The following is a 17,805-nucleotide window of genomic DNA, read 5'->3' on the forward strand; positions in this document are numbered from 1 at the left end:
TTATTTATGTCTACAAACTATTAGGTGGCATCTTCATAGCTCCTTGTATACATTTACCTTTTACATTTCCCCTACACAAAGCCAAGTGATATCCAAGACTCTTGGTGGTTTTTTGAGGCCCTCTGGCCAACTATTCTGCTATGGTTTTCAGTCTTGCAGAGACATCATAGAGCACTGCTAATATTATCTCATGTTTCGTTGCACTCTCCAGGTCCTGACAAGTTTGCCTGACACTGTATTTCCACCATAAATGGCTTTTTTGAGCAATATTTATTCTAACCTCACAGCAAAGAAGTTACAAAAGCAGGTCTTGCAACAATTCAGGTACACTTGGTATACTTTTATACAGCCATTTTATAATGACTTTGAGATAAAACTAACTCAAATTATGCAGTTATTCTGGATGCATTTTTTCTAAGCATATTAGATATCTGCTAGCAGCAGCTTTGGTCAGCCAGTTTTAAATTAGTATTTTTCCCTAATTTGCCATTGAAAATTATGGCTTCACCCTAATATTCTTCATTTTAGGGTTGTGGTCATGATAATGATTTCTTTTTTCTTTAAAAAATCTGGGTTCTGAGTGTTTGACAGTTTACTTGAAGGAATTTTCTCCAATTCCAGACAGCTGCAATGAAAATGTCAATGGTTGAAATGATGTATTTTCTGTAGGCAGCTACATCCATCTTTATTAGCTATAACAACATTAAAGACATTCTGTGTTTTTGTAGTTTTACAGACTGCATGAGGAACTATTTCTAGTTTCATCTTGCCTTTAGATGTGCCATTTCCTTAGTTTCCTTGTCTGTTGGTTCATGGGCTTCTTACCAAGAGTCTGTATTTGTCCACTGGTTCCTGAATGATTTTATTGTAGATGAACAACACTTGGCCCCACTTCTCCAGTCTAATGTTGCCGTTAGTTGGTGTTCTTGGCATTAAATTGTATCTGGCTCCATAAAGCAGTGGCACTTGAACTTAACCAATGGTCTAACAGCATAGTTGCAAACATAGGAACACAATCATTGGCATTCTTCTGGAAAATTTCATCCTCAGCGTCTCTTAGTCTTCTAAAGTTACATTGAAGTTATCCTTCACTTTACTAGAAATCTTTACAGCCCTGCTGATGTTAGCTATGTTTTTCCATCTTGAGACAGCATGACTTTAGAGGATAAAGTGATTCAGTTCCCCACACACTGGGTTTTATGCCTAAAGAGAGGGCATTTCTATTTTTGCCTTTTTGCACATTGTTTTCCACACGATGTGCACCATGACAAATACGACTGTATTTCAGGTCACCTGTTTCCTTTTTTGATTCTCCCTTGTATTCTGAATGTATTATCCATGTAATTATGTTGGTATTAAGTGTTATTTTTTATTAATTCACAATCTTGACCCTTTTACTGGGGCTTACTTTTAATATTAAGTTGTCTGAAATGACATATCTTGTGTACAATCCTATCCCTAGTTGAGTATTTTTAATATATTTAATTTATGGGTGGATATTGGATTTCTCATTGCTGAGAAATCCTTTTTTCAGCTACTTGGTTGTGGGTGTGAAGCCAGCATTTTTCTATGGCCTTATTAGGTGCATGTTGTTAAAATCTTCCAATAAAGCTGAGGGACCTTACCACTACCTGAGAGTATTCCTTGCAGAGATACTGATTACCTGATACAATACCAACAAGGTATTAGATGATTGGACATGCAAGCTCCCCCATGCTGCATCCACACTGGATGGACATGGAGCCTACACTTGAGAGCAGCTTTGAAGAATGCCTTTAACTGCAGTACAAATGTATATAGACACAGATGCCTGAAATCTATGAAATATCTATAAAAATAACTTTTCCTGCCTTTTAGGTATTTTTCCAGATACTGACATGTTGCTGACTTGTCCTTCTCACATTTTCCTTCATTTTCCCATCTTTATCCCTCATTGTCTTTGCAAAGAGACCAAACTTCGTTGTTCCCTGTTATCTGAGATTTCATAAATTCAGGAATAGTTGAGGCAACTGTAAAGGAAACAAGTATTATGCATAGTAGAAGCACACTAAATCAAACTTACATACGTGATGAATGTTTCATACAACATTAGTTTTCAGTGGATATATCAGAGGTTTATTCCTCTGTACTCTATCCTTGGGAAAATATGTAACTCTTCACTATGTTCAGTTTTGGCTGCCACAGGTCAAGAAGGCTGAAGTTGGGCTAGAGATTATCCAGATGATATTAACAATAATAAACAGAAATCTGGGGTAACTTAGTCTTAGTCTTGTTTTACATCTAAGCACTAAAAACTGAAGAAGCAATAACTAAAAACTGTCCAAACACCTCAATATTAATTGAGACATCACTAAAATTCATGTCTTTTTTATCTTTTTATATGCCAAAGAGAATTTACATTTCTTTATGAAACAATAGCATTAGGTGTCATAAGAAAGCATCCTTGCCAGAATTATTTTGACTACAATTTTTATTACAAATCTTTTAAAAAGTTTACTTTCCATATTTCTCATTATATTAATTTTGTAGCATTATATCACAATTTATATAGTCTGTAATCACAACAAAGCAGCTCAAAGGTAAACTTATAATTTAATCAGGATATACAATAGAAATATTTCCTGTGAAAGACTTGAAGAAGAGATGGAAAAAGCAAGGACATGAAATATGTGATGTCAAACACTCAAGCACAAGAATTGAAAAGAGAGCAATTCTGTGAATTGTTCCATTTTGCAATCATTCAATTTTGGACTACAAAAGTGCCTAGAGTGGTTACAATCAGTGATTCGCATAAGGAAAATGTAGCACCACCAGCCTCCAACACACATCAAATGTAACATGAATTGCAAAAGGCAGCCAATTTCACAAAGCAGCTGAGATGCAGGAGTATCTAAATCATACCATTAGCATTAGTGGCTTAAGATTACTTGAAATCTGTTTGTAGTTTAATTTTTAACTCTTTTCTGGTTTTTATAGTAAGGAATTTTTAAATGTTTAAAAATTCGGTCTCTTGGTAAAGCTGGTTCTTACTGACCTGGTTCATATTCAGCTTTTCATTTCCTCAGTTGTGGCACTTCCTGAAGTCAAGTTACTGCAGCACTCTTGTACAGTTACATATTCGATACAATATCCAGTAGATAAAAGAAGTTGACCCACTTCTTTACACAGAAACTTCTGGTCATTTCCAGGCTGAAAGAGACATCTTCTTGTAACAGTCACCAGCTCCTTACCAGGCGGTAACATATGAGAACCTCTAACAATCTGGCATTTATATGTTACCTGAAGAAAAGACACATTTGTATGAAAAAGAAGGAAAAGTTATTATAAAATACTTCTTTCATTTCCCTCTGGGGGAAATCTTTGCAGAGGTCTGAGTTTTGTTTGATTTTGTCTACTTCATCTCTTCCTCTGCTCAAAAAAATATTTGAACAAGATAATTAGGCTTAAATACGTTTTTTGCAACATTATTGACGGGATAATAACAGAAAAAAGGTTTCAGGCTGTGCTATGAATAGAATGAATTGCAGGATTGTAGTATTTCAAGATGGAAAAGACTTCTTAATTCATGTGCTCTTTTAATCAAGAGACAACTCTTTGTAAGCGAGGTCAGATTCTTGGGTATTATTTTGAACTGCTTAAAGTGTTGTACCCTCCAAAACTTTCCTCATGACTGAAATTAAAGAACCAAAGTTTGATTTTGGGGTGGGTTTTTTTATTATTATCTTCTAAAGATTTTATTTACTTAAAAGTAAATAGTAGTCTCACTATCAAAGATGATATTTAGGCTATGTCAGTAAATAAGAATCAGAACACTTCTGCTATAAAAGAAATGATGCATTTGTTTATCCACACATTCCTTTTGCTTTGTAAGTGTTCAAATACAAAACAACATGAAAAATTTATGGGTAAAACATTAAAACAGAGCACATCTTTCTTTATAAGTTCACTTGGTAGAACAGAAGGGAAAGGTCTCAAACCCTTGTGCTCTCAGTTCTGTTAAGCAGATGTGTTCACTTATGATCTCCCACTTCAAAGATTCTTTCAATATTTATATAAATTGCTGAAAGTTTTCTAGAGGCCTTGTACTGAGAGCTACTGCAAAATACATTTTGAAACATCACAAGAAAGAGGAGATGAATAATTTTCAATTTCACTAGATCCAAACTATGTCATAATGACTTTAACAGTGCAAGAATCTCTGAATTACCTCTAGCAGGGTAAGGGATAGAGGAGGGAAGACACTGGGTTTTTCTCTCTGTATTAACATCAGTGGAATCATCTGGAGTTCATCAAGTGTGGGTCTGTTTCTAGTATCAGTATTTCGAAACATGCTTCATATAAGGTATGAGGCTACTCAACTGGAGCATTCTTTTTCCTCAGCTCAGCCTCATCAGCTGAATAAAATAGACTGCTAAGACCTTCACAGTTTTTCCCCTATAGCTGCCATGTTACAGAATCCCAGAATCCCAAGGGTTGGAAGGGACCTCAAAAGATCATCTAGTCCAACCCCCCTGCAAGAGCAGGGAAACCTAAAGTACATCACATAGGAACTTGTCCAGGTGGGCCTTCTTTCTTATGGCATCTGTCAGCATCAGTAGGCAATAGCATTTCAGATTTCATGAGACAATGCTCTGTAAAGGAATGAGACAATACTGTCAGCTGCAGATTGACAAAATGTGTTTGCCTCATAAAGCCAATCCATTGCTCATATACATCCGCTCATCCAAGAGAAATGCTGGTATAAAATATTTTCTGACGAACTCTAGACCATTGTGTAGAAAATATAAATAAACTTGTGGTGGGACACAGCTAGCACCATAGTACTGGGAATCGGGATTATTCAGAGTTCCTCTAATCAGTTTATTCTGTTAAAATGGTTGTGTTGGAAAAGTATCACAACTAAATGGAGGATATTAAAGGCTTTCTTAAAATCATGCAGATTCCACAGTGTTGGAAGAAAGCAGATACACTGCAGTGGCAGCCAGGGCCTCTCTGCTCTACTGACACAGTAACATGGATCATTCTGAAGCTATGCTCCTGTTTGCATTGCACTCATCTGGCATGAAGTCCGATTTAGAGAAAACATCAAAATCAAAGCAGAATCCTTACTCTCCACCATCCTGTGAGGCTCAGAACCTTTTTACCCCTCCCTTTCCTACCCATCAATATCCAATTTTCCCATCAGTTTCTTTCAGCACAAAGGCCAGGTGATGTATTGAGGAAGTGGTTTAGCACCTTCCCTAATTGAAAACATGAAGAATCTGCCCCAGAAATCTCTTATTTGTATGTCTAGGTCCTGAAGAACTTCCCTTAGCTGACTATAAACTATGTTAAATTTTCCTGTCTAGAACACCAAGAAAGGAACAAATCTTTGGCTGCCATCATGACTGACATTTTCAATGCGAGGTGACAACACCTGAGGTGAGAAGGAATCTTTGACATCCTTTAGTCTAACCTCCCTTCTCAAAGCAGGACCAGCTAAAACAGATTGATTGATGCAATCTACGTCCACTTTGATGTTGAGTTTCTCCAAGATGGAGACTCCACAACCTCCCTGGGCAACCTTTTCCAGTGTCCAACCACAAAATGAAAACATAAAATAAAAACAAAAACCAACTAAGAAACCCTCTTATAATTAAATGGAATTTGTTGTATTTCCATTTGTGCCCGTCAACTCTTTTCCTTTTGCAGCCCAGCATAGAAAAGAGTCTGGTTCTACCTTCTTTACATCATCCCATCAGATATTTACGCACATTGACAAGACCCCCCCAGTGAGCCTTCTCTTCTCCAAGATGAACAAATCCAGCTCACTCAGCTTCTCCCTCTCTGATCATCATATCCCTAACAATTATGGCTCACCTTTGCTGAACTTACTCCAGTAGGTCCATGTATCTCCTGGGAACACACAGTACTGGACTCTGGACTCCAGATGTGTCTCACCAGTGCTAAGCATAGCGGAAGGATCACCTTTCTTAACTTGCTGGCAATGATCTTCCTAATGCAGCTCTTACAAAGTTTCCTTTCTGCAAATCTGCTTTCCAGATGGTTTGTCATACAGTCATGCTCGAAGCTGTAGGGATCTCCCCTGGAAGTATTATTAGTGCCCATGTAGAAATGGAGTAGGAGACAGTAACACAAGAGCCATTCAAGCCTAAGGAGCCTCTCTACAATGTCCCAGATCTGAACTCCCATCAAACAGCAAACCTCCCTAAACAAGAAGTCTGGTTATCACTCCTAAGGCAGTGAGCTGCCTAGTGCTATCATGTGCTGCTTCATCCTGGTGCTCCTCTATGATTCAGACTCATCAGACTTGGTTGCTTTGCTGGAGAGAGCTGATGCCCCTCACCTGGAGCTAGGACACTGAATATATGCTGTAGCTGCAGATATTCAAGTGGAATATAAAATTATCCTCCTGATGTCAGAAATCACCAGCTTCTAGACTTCACCATCATGGAAGTCTACATTTCCAAACCTGATACAAAAGACTCTGCCTGTCTCCTTTTTGATGTGGCAGGGTTGGTCAAGCTATTGTCTCTGTGGGAACTATAAGATCTGCTCTATCCCTTTCTCATGATCTCTGATGCTGTGCAGTTTAATGACATCCTCCCATGGTACTTCTACCTGGGGGCACACATTCTCCATGAGCGCACCTTTTGCAGGCAAGGAAACCAGCTCTGCCTGCCTCAGGAAGACTGGAGCTTGCTATTTCTGCCTCTTACATCATGCTTGAGGTAAAGAGGGTTTAGAACAGAATGGTTACGGTTGGAAAGGACCTTTAGATCATCTAGTTCTGACCCCCCATTATGGGCAAGTCAACTTCAAGACAGATATGTCTTGCAGAATACAAATCTGTTGATAGTAACAGGATCTTCATGGTGCAGCAATTTCAATTCCTGTGTTCACTCACAAGAGCAAAATGGTTATTAAGCTCAGCTTACCTAACAAGCAACACTCTGAACACATCACCCCAGTCACAAGCAGTCATCCCATGATCTACTAAAAATTGCCAACCCATTTTTTTAAACCAGCTGCCTTGATTGCCTCCAGCCTTCCTCACAGATGTAGCTGTCACCTCCTCTGACCTCTGCTCTGTGGTCTTTCTCTGTTTATATAGTCTAGGCACTGTGAATGTGAGCATCTTCTTAGATGCTGTTTCATATAACTTTATTCCATTCATATTCTCTATATTTTTATGTCTCATTGAGCCCTGATCACATTTATAACCTTAGATAAAATCATGCCTCATCTTAATTTTTATTTCCTTCAAAGAGGAATATAATGAGACTTTCTTCTGTGTTTTTAATTTTGTGAAATATTTTAAGATATGGTTTGTAAGATGGAAAAAAATGAGTATGTGAAATACATCTGTTCTCTATCCTTTGCACTCAGACTTGTAGTTTGAATGTAATCTTATATTTTGCTGATTACAAAACCCCATGATTTTATTAGTCATTGTAGTGCTGCTAACCACAGGCACTCAAACACTGTGTGTAAAACCCCCAAAGTCCTACAGTGAAGCTTAAAACCACCAAATCTAAAAATATATACATGAGGACATTTCATTTCCTGGGTTAAAGCTTTTAGGGCATATTGAGGTCAAATTTGCAAACTTTTTGTGCAAACAGGAAGACTATAAATAAATCTCTTTCAACAAAAGTTTATCTGTCTCCTTCCTTTCAGGAGCATGGACAATAAGAATCATACTAGTCACAGTATCATAATAAAAGCTGGCAAGAGTGCCATTTTCTTGCTAGTAGGGTGAACAGTTTGCTGTTTCTGTTACATGCTGATTTGTTTTGCTAAGCCAGGATCTGCAGATAATGTTGAACCAGGCTTTATTTATTTCAAGTTTGATGGACATTAGTGCATGTTCCAAAGATGGGGAATAAACTCACTGACAAAATTGCTTCAAACAGAGGAGAAATGAAAAGAAATACCCTCTGTGGTGGTAGAGATTTTCATCTCTACCTTTTATCTGAGGTACAGTCAGATAGAAATACAACATCACAGCCATTCAATGGCACAGGAGCTAAGACTGATGAAACAGGACAAGAAGAGACAAAGCTAACATGAAGTAGGGGAGTGTCATTTTAGAAGGTAGAAAATTTAGTCTACACTTCATTTTCCACCATCTCAAGCTCCAACCATCACTATTTGTTAATATAATTGAATAGTCGAGTTACATACTTGGATGTTTTTTGCAGTTTTGCTGCCTCAAATACAGCTTTTACAAGCTACATGGTCTCCCTGCACTTGAATGACAACTAATCAAATGGCTGCCATCCAGTCAAGGAATGGAAATGGTTATGAATAGTTTGGGGATGTACGCACACACATAATGATAGCTTTGTGGCTTCTGTAAAGCCAGTCTCTCTTGAGTTACAGCAAGATTATTTTTATAAAGGGCAAATATAGGTATGCTTGAGCCATTGATATTCGAAGCATGCAGTGATTGTTATAGTCTATCCATACCTAAGCAAAGAAATTGGGTAACAAAAAAATGTAAGGTGTTCAGCACAAAGGCTCAAAACACCTGATGAAGATTCAGGGCTGCAGAAAGCAGCCAGAAAATATACCGTCCTTCTGGATATCTTGGGATTAATCTGAGCAAACAGGTCTTTATATCTTGTATCTTAATTACAAGATATAAAATACTCTAAGACATCTTCATTTCTCTCAAATGCTACTTTGATTAAAACCATTTCAAAGTGGGTATCCTGCCTGTGCTGCTTCTCCTAAATAAAATCTAGCTCAGAGAATCACCAGGTATAAAGAAAAATTATTTATAAGCTGTGATAATGAAGCAAAAGAAATCAATTGTTTTCAGCCAAGCCACATTCACAACCCCATGTTAGGCCTTCAGACTCTCAAAGTGATGCCGGGGAAGCATTAGCCATCTCAAAATGAGATTCAAAATAGTGAAGTCTCTGGGGAGGGAAATATGTAACACTGAGCAAAAAGGAATACCTAAGAACACATCTTAGATCTTGCATCTTAATCCCTGCTAAGGGGTCATTCCCTGAACACCTCTCTTTAGAAAAGACAAGCAGAATTATTCTTCTCTTTTTCTGTCCAACAGAAGCAACTTACCCAACCACTAATCCTCCCTTCTTCTCACACTGTAACCCTCAGTACAAATCTGATTAGTCTTCTCAACCGGAACATGGAAGAGACAGGCTCAAATTCTCTCCTCTGCATGACAATGTTTCAGACCACATCCTCCAGCTTCTCTGGAGAACATCTTCAGCACCAGGCAGTTATGAACCAGATATATTCTCTGCTCCTTTGGTTGAAAATGCTCTATTGCACAAGAATAAAGAAACAAATCAAGATGCATTGACACAGTAAAAGCAACAAATAAGAGTTATTCTTCATCCTAGTGTTCAGGATCATCACAGGAAGGGAATATTGTCAGGTTCCCATTTCAGTGCCAGTGTCAAAGCCTGTTTACGCATTTTATATAGTGCCTGCTTCAGGTAAAATGTATTTAACATTTTAAATTCACAGTATATGCCATATAAACAAAGGATCCATTCATTTTTCATTCTTTACTCATATAGGAAAACAGTCACAAATATAGCAACATGTCACTCCCTTGCAGAAAGAGCATGGAAAAAAACATAGAATTCATCTACATCTAACTCACTGGCTCTTTCTATCAGTGAGCCAATAGTTGAAAATATCCATTAAAACCTGACAGAATATAGATCAATACCTACAACAAAGAACCCACTCTGGCCACACACAGTTTTAAGAGATTGATCCTTTCTTTTTTAACCATCTCTTTGTAATGCAAACTGCGCTACCATGAAACATCAAATGAAGCTTAAGTACAGTGGTTAAGAATAAGGAATTTGCAAAACACTAAAATTCAAGCACACATTTTACCAAAGTAGTTTTATCTTTTCCTTTGCAATGCACTCAAGGATATTTACATAAATGTAATATAGCATCTTAAAAATCTACGGATATGTTGTGCTTTATTTCTAATTCAGATTTGGAATATTAAAAAAATAATTCTAAGAACAAAAGACTTATTAGATTTTTTTTCAGACTAAATAAAATCATGAATTAGCTGATTAAAGCTGGAAACAGACATTCTGACCTCAGCATAATTAAAACACCCTGCAAGTTATATAGTGAAAGACTGCTGGCTCTAGGTGGTGCTTGTTAAACGTGTTCTGTTCTTTCCATAGAAACATAACTTAATTTTCTGTATATGGTTTCAATTTGTTCAACTCTCTGTATAAATTACCAGTGTTATATTTTGTTTTTCCTGGGGAAAATATAGTTGAATTTCACATCAAGAGAAGTTGACTCTTTTTATTCTTTTCAATTCTTTACCCCACCCTGCTCAGTTAAGCTGTAGTTTTTCCTTTTGTACTTCCAAGTCAATGCCATCCAAATGCAGGCTTCTCTTTGTTGCCATATTTATGTGCAGCAGTGTCTCCAAGGAGCAGTAATAATCCCCGTTAGCCCTTGCACAACCTCTAATCGAAAGGAGCAAATTATTTAGGCTTATACTTTTTGGCTCTTACTCTCTTCCTCTTAAAATGTGAGAATATCTCAGAGATCAGGAGATGGGCAGGGCTTTCCTCATTATTCTGCCCTTAGTTCCTCACATCCTAATCTCCTGCTTCAGCAGGATGTTGAGGATTCTGGCTCTAAACCCCCACATTTCTTGAGTAAACCTATTGATATGAATGTGACTCCTGAGGTGCTGAAAGTTAAATATGTGCTGAAGTTCTTTGCTGGATAGTAGCTGGCTGGAACATTCAGCAATATATGGGAGCAAGTTCTGAGTAATTTCCTATGCTTTTTATGCCTAGAGAAAATGGCCCAATTCCTTCATATAGCAGCGCAAGGATCAGCAGAGGAGCCTTCTGTCTGAACCAGGAAGTTTAGGAGGTAATGCATGAAGAAGGATATATGAGCATTTTTCAAAAGTTAATAACTTTATTAAAAAGAAAAGCAGCATGTTGCTACCTTCTGTCTCGTTAGTACTAAATCCAAATCAGAAACTTCTCATAATTCCAGAGCATGTTGGTTTAAACTGTCTAAGAAAATTAATGCTAACTCCAACGGTTTGGCTAGAAATGCTCATGAAGTGAGAGGTTTAGTTTGGAAATATTCCCATGTTACACTCTTTCATTAAATAAACACTCTGGATTTAAGAAGTTTGCCTTACTCAGTCCTTCAACTGTTCATTTTCACAGGATTGGAGGTGATGTGTCAGACTGTGGTCACAGGATACATTAAAGAAAAGGCATTGAGGATATAAATGCAAAGCCCTTAGACCACTAGCCATCAGTTAGAAACATAACCCTTCTATCTGTGTTAAAGAGTTGCCATCAGCATGAAACAAAAGACATTTAATTCATTTCACACTGATATCAACTATATATCCTTGACTCAGTTCTCTGCTTTGTAAGAGAAATATAGCAGTCCTGGTACTTATCTCTGTTCAGCATGAGATTTCAGGGCAAAATCACTATGAAAAGGGGACAGGCAGGAAAAGAGATGAGGCTTCCCGTAAACAAATTTAATTACCTGAGAAATATGGCAAGAAAAACTTGGCACACGAGGGAAGAGCATCTAGAGACCAGATCCTGCCAACACAGAGGACCTGTTTTTCCACTTCCTTATGCTTTATAATGTCATGCTTATATGAAGAAATTAGAAATTGCTTTACTCACACTGGTAGCATTTTGCACTCATTTTTTCACAGAGGTAAATGATGGCTTATGACTGAATGGAGAATGAGGTGTGTACCATTGAGCTTATGCTTCTGCTTTGAAAAATAGAAGGGGTATAGAAATTTCCCCATCTCATCAAAAGACCAGGACAATAACTAAATATCTGAATGTAAACTGATTTAGTTCTAAGAAGTCAGCTCCCCAGGTACCTTGACAAAGTATTGGTTCTGCATTAACCAGCTGCTACCTCTGGACAGTAGTTCAGAAAGTAGAGTGCATTGTTATACCACAGGGAAAATATTACAAACTAATGGAGATTCTTTACCCATAAACTAAATATAATGAGCCAATTCCACCCCCAATATAACCCCCTGAATGCTAGGATTAATTTAATCCTGTGTTTATTTGTTGAGCAATCCAGCCAGAAAGAATAAAAGAGGATAATGCCAAACAATAACATACCAGTTGCACATAACGCTTTCTAGAAATTGTCCACAACAGTTTACTTTTGAGAAAGTATTACCCCAGCAACTCTGCCAAGACTTAGCAGAGTACAGATTATGTGCTACAGATGTATAAATTAAAGACCAGTAAGGTTTATGTACCTGGGGTGCTATTCTTACACCTACTAAGATTATTGACTTTGGTACAGCACAGGAAATGCTCGTGCTTTCATGAGGATGTACTTTGCATCCTAGTTACAAACTGGCTTTGTGCTGTTGTTCCAGATGTCTCCTCTCACCACGTAACTGTCCCCCCTCAGCCCTGTGTTGTACAAGAGACCTTCAGTGTATTAAATTAACCCTGTGCTGATTTACAGCAATGTTTTGCACAAGCTGCATTGAGAAAGCATCAGAAATTTCCCATTCAGTTTATAACTTGTCAACATACAGATCGTGTTCAGGACTTTGTAAACTCAGAAAGCAACTGTTGTTCAAATCTAGATGGCTAATGACTTTCCCATCTGTTGGCTGGAAGTCAAAGGCAGTTCGGACAGCACTTAGCACAAAGTGTAGAGAGCACAAACACCACCCATAAACTGTCCCTGGTAACTTATCAGTTTATCCACATATACAGCTGTTTCAGGAGCCCATATTTGCAGAACATTGGTTATATCTGTTGTAGATTTCTCTGTCTACAAAAGTCTACCAATCCAGCTCTTAAGGAAATCTAAAGGAATGAGCACTCAAGGACTGTACATAGTTTTCACATCTGCCAGTTACCAGTGAACTGTGGTTTATTTGTGAAACTCCCACGGCAAGTTCTTGTAACTGACAGCTGATAAAAACTGTGGATTATCAAATATTGAGCAAAAGATTGCACAAGTTGAGGGAAAAGTCACAGAGTTGAAGCCTGCAGAGCACACCCCACTCTTGTATCAGTATAGAAAATGTGTACTTACAGATAAAACCTTGAGAAGCACTACTGATTATTTCTTGCACTCATAAAATTTGTTGCAAGGTTTGGTGAACTCTCTGCAAAGCAGACTTTCTCCTCAACTCTTCTTTCCAAAAGCATCAGACATAAAATCATAGAATCATAGAATAGTTAGGGTTGGGAAGGACTTGAAGATCATCCAGTTCCAATCCCCCTGCCATGGACAGGGACACCTCACACTAAACCATGTCACCCAAGGCTCTGCCCAACCTGGCCTTGAGCACTCCCAGGGATGGAGCATTCACAGCTTCCTTGGGCAACCCATTCCAGTGCCACATCACCCTAACTGTAAAGAACTTCTTCATTATATCTAACCTGAACTTCCCCTGTTTAAGTCTGAACCCATCCTACAAGGCATTTAAATTCAGTTTCTCTGTGTGCAACACTCATCTCCCAGAAAAACAAACCGGCTCAAAACATTTGTATCATCTTCAAAAGATACTGTGTTATTTCTTCTAATGAGATTAACTTTTGCAATAAAGGAAACAGGAAGCTGGTGAGCAAAAGGGTCAGAAAGGTAAAAGTTGTGTATGTTTGTTTCTAGTCAATGTTGTGAAACTGTTCCCCATTCCCTCCAAATTACAACAAATCAATTCTCAACAAATTGCACAACACGTCTTGTTTTGAACTCAAAAGATTTCTTTCAGATGAGCAGAGGAAGATACCAAAAGATGTAAAACTAATCAGGACAACATAAACAGAGTGATAAATGTCTAAGCAACCACAACAAACCTCTCATCCAGTGTGCATGGAGATAGCACTTAAACGGCAGAGGCAAAGGAATGCAACAACGGCTTCCATTTCATGCAAGTGTTTTAAGTATACACTAGAGAAATTCGGTAATGTGCTAATAGAAAGGATTTTTTAGATCAATTTTATAAAACAGAAAGTAGATTTGCAAGTCTTCAGAAGAATGAGTTGTGAGTGGAAAGGAGAAAAATACAGACAAAAAAGGCAAAAATAAAGAAAAAACCCAATCTTTTTACAAGAAAAAACCCCAACAGAATAAATATAAAAATATTCCAATGTGCAAAAGAAGAGTGAGTTCAGAATAAAAGTTATTTGTTTGCATCTTTTATTCCAAAAGTTCTATCTCTCCATCCGTATATTAATGTGATTCCAGGTAAAACATATCTACACAACAACACCTCTAATAGACTTCATGGAGCCAGCCTCCCTTTCCTGTCCTAGGCACCACTTGATCTAGATATGTAAATTATGGAGAAAATGCATTTTTATGCCTTTTGGTGCCCAGGCAGATTAAAAGAAATAAACCAGGATATTTCCACATCAGCTAAATTATACTTATTTTTAAATAAGTTCTTGATTCTTTCAGGGACTAGTGTCATCAAAAAGGCTAGAACAATATTAGGAAAACATTAACCACAACATGACCCACCCAGAGAGACACTACAGGTATGACTTGCTCCAGCCATCACATTGACTAGACTCATTGCCAGAACAAACTGCAGTGGCCTGACATCTCACACAATAACCCCCCAGTGATTCTCCCTTCACAGTAAAGTTTTCATTCCATGTTTCAAAATTCCATTGTTTTCATCATAAAAAGAGGAAGATTCCTTTGCCCTTCCAATCTTCTGAACATGGGTTGATTATCGTACTGTGGCAAAAGAAAATTACCAAAATTAGAGAAGGGTAACAAACCTACTGGGTTGTTTCCTATTTATTTTGAAGAAGATAAAGGTGTTTGGTTACACCTCCTCTTTTAGCTGTAAGGCCATAGGTATAAGGATGGCCTCAACATAAAGATCAAGACCTACTTCCTCTAACATCCATATTATTTATGTATTTACATGCAAATTCGTACATTTTTATTCATGTTTGTATATTACTGAAGTGTTCTCAGAGCTAATGTGAAAAAGCCCACTCAGTGCACTCAGAAAATTAAATTCAAGTACCTGTCATTTTAAGATGCTCTCATTCTTACCTGCTCTGTCCTTGCTGGCTTTACATCCACAACTCCCTTTTGCTTTGCAAGAATACCACTGGGAAGATCAGGGAAACCAGATTTAATCTAAGCTGCCTACAGGACAACAGGTACATCTGCACTAGCATCCTACAGGGCCCTGTGTGAGCACAATTATACAAGGTATCACCCTCTCCATCCAACCTTGTCCTCCAACACTATCCAGTCCACCTGCACACTCCTCCAACAACTCTGCACCCCTCTGAACCTCAGCTGTAGTGTCTAAACACAGCTCTAAGTGCATAGATACACAATTATTCCCAGGATAAATAGACTAAGATACAGTGTAGAGGTTCTGGTTCTACTTACTGTCATTTTCGATATCTTCAATTAAATAAAATATTCAGCAAAGAAAACTTCAAGAGGCTTGATAAAGTTTGGTGATAAAATCTGGTGTGTTAAAGCATCTTTGTATGCCAAACTTTGTTAGGTTACACTTTGTTCTTTCTCCATTTATGATATCCTCTAAGGAACCGTCCAAGTCCTTTTGCAACTCTTCTTTTTGTTGCTGTTCTTCCAAAAACTGTGACTAAAAATGAGGTAAAAATGGTGAAATTTACAACTTTTCTTATTTGAAATAAATGTGACAATGGCAATGAATGAATCAGATAGGTATAAATCTAATTTCTGCAGAGCACAGCTGGAAGAGTAGAGATCTAAAACCACAAAATCGGTGCAACAACAGTAGTCTTTTACAATCTCAGACATTTAATACAAGTTCATGGCAAGCAGCTAAGGTTCATATGACCCATTAGTCTTTGAATGATTCTATTTTTCTAGGCTTTTGAAGAGCTTCAATTCATCGCTGCCTCTACAGCCCATTTTTGTTGTTGTTGCTGGGGGCTTTTTTTTGGTAAGAGCATCCCATCATGAGGTCGTTGCTCATTTTATTGAAGGGTATTTTTTGTAGATCATCTCCTGGAAAAAGTCCTTTTAATATTTTTAAGCCATCATTGGGAAGAATCTCCTCTGCCCTTAGGACACAGCACTGGAGTTAGGAAAAAGAGCTCCAGAGTTATAGCTATATTCAGAGTCCCACACACTGCATTCTCCTATGGGGTCCACATTACAGAAACCACAGAGCAGTCATTCACTGGTATGTTTTCAATTATGTACATTTTTTACTTTACTTTGTGGTTTTCTTGTTGCTTTTACTTCTGTGACATCACTTTTTTACATCAAAAGCTAGCAACAGAAGGGGAAGCAGACCCAAACTGCCAGAAATATTGGGAAGGATTTTACAGATTAAGACAAAAGTTTGCAACCTTCTTTTCTATACAGTTCCTAATTAGGAAACATGTTACTCCATCTTCTTTTGAATTATATCTCTTTGGACTGTGCCTCTGTACATCTCTCAGCACAGCCGGTTCTAACAGTTTTAGACACATTAACAAACAGCTTAAATGATGTGTTTCCTTTGGGAACTGATTATTTCATGCCTGAAATAAAGAGGGCTTTTAGGCTGTTATGTTAAATTCTACTTACAGAATAAGCCAAAACAGAAATCCTACTTGTGAACTTTCAGTTGTTGCATTTTTGCTGTGCAAAAGGAAGAAAACTCAGCATAGATGGTATACAAAATACTATCTTTACCCAGAGGGCTGCTCATGCACCTACTCCTCCTTTTACCTGCATTCTTGCTGACAAAGGAGTTTGTCAGACACCTTTGATTCACGTGTAATAACAGCCTGAATATTTGTGGCTGCAAGGAAATGTTAAAAGACTGTAAATACCAAGTGTGGTTCCCATCAAACATAAAAGAAAACAAACTGAACTCTATCTGGAAAATATCTTTCTCACAGCCCTTGAAAAAGGAACATCATGTCACAATGATTCACTGTTACATGCTGATTTCGAGTGAATGCATGGAGAGTACACCAGCAAAACCCTATTATCTACGTACCAGGGCACTGAAAAGAGGAGGGGGAGGCTGTGCTATTAAGGCCCACTTACAGTGCCCCAGGACCTACGAAGGGCGTTTTGGTCCATGTGCTGACTGCATGCCTTCCATTACACTTAGTGTGGGGCCCAGCATGTCCCCCAGCTATTTCATCATATCTGCCATTACTAAGTTCTCTGAGCCAACAATCTCTGGGTTTTTTCCTACTCTTTGTGATACAACATGAACTTTCCTTGTTTCATTTTGGTTCCAGGAGACAAATGATGGGGAAAACATTTCTGAAGCTCTTTCATTTGTCAATGACAAATGCAGAGATTTATATGAAACACCAGCAAAATGGAAATACTGACTCTGATCATTCAGTTCAGATGAAAAGTGCTACCTAGGTGAAAAGTGTCATTATTGTTATGAATCAAGGGTACACACGTCACAGGCATAACAAAGTAATGTTCATTGCTGGTAACCTTTGTAATAATCATAGTTTCCAATGGGGACTCTTTAGTTAAGGATCAGACTCTACGGGTGAGATTTCAAGAACTCTCTTAAGCACATTTGGTGCCAGCTCAGATGGAAAATTGCTGAGAAATGGGTGCATAACTCCCACAGGGCCTTTCAAAAAAGGCTCATCTTGCATTAATTGGAAGTGGGGAGAAAACAGAAATTCAATATAGTATCACAAGAAGAGCATGCGAGAGAAAATGCCATATTGAGCAGCTGTGAAGGAAAAGTTCTGTGTCACCAAAGGACAAAATATTGCCGAAACTTATTGTTTACTGGCATTGTAC

General features: G+C 37.9%; 1 long non-coding RNA gene across 1 annotated transcript; it reads right to left on the reverse strand.

Moving 5' to 3' along the window:
* Positions 1-1,852: 1,852 nt before the first annotated feature.
* Positions 1,853-17,788, reverse strand: LOC115946402 (uncharacterized). Its single transcript, XR_004080481.2, has 4 exons — positions 15,430-17,788; positions 9,091-9,300; positions 3,035-3,279; positions 1,853-2,009 (listed from the first exon to the last, which is right to left on the reverse strand). It is a non-coding gene; the product is annotated as an uncharacterized lncRNA (long non-coding RNA).
* Between the last annotated feature and the right edge of the window lie 17 nt (positions 17,789-17,805).

This window comes from Melopsittacus undulatus, chromosome 7 (genome assembly GCF_012275295.1).
Source record: "Melopsittacus undulatus isolate bMelUnd1 chromosome 7, bMelUnd1.mat.Z, whole genome shotgun sequence".
NCBI lineage: Eukaryota > Metazoa > Chordata > Aves > Psittaciformes > Psittaculidae > Melopsittacus > Melopsittacus undulatus.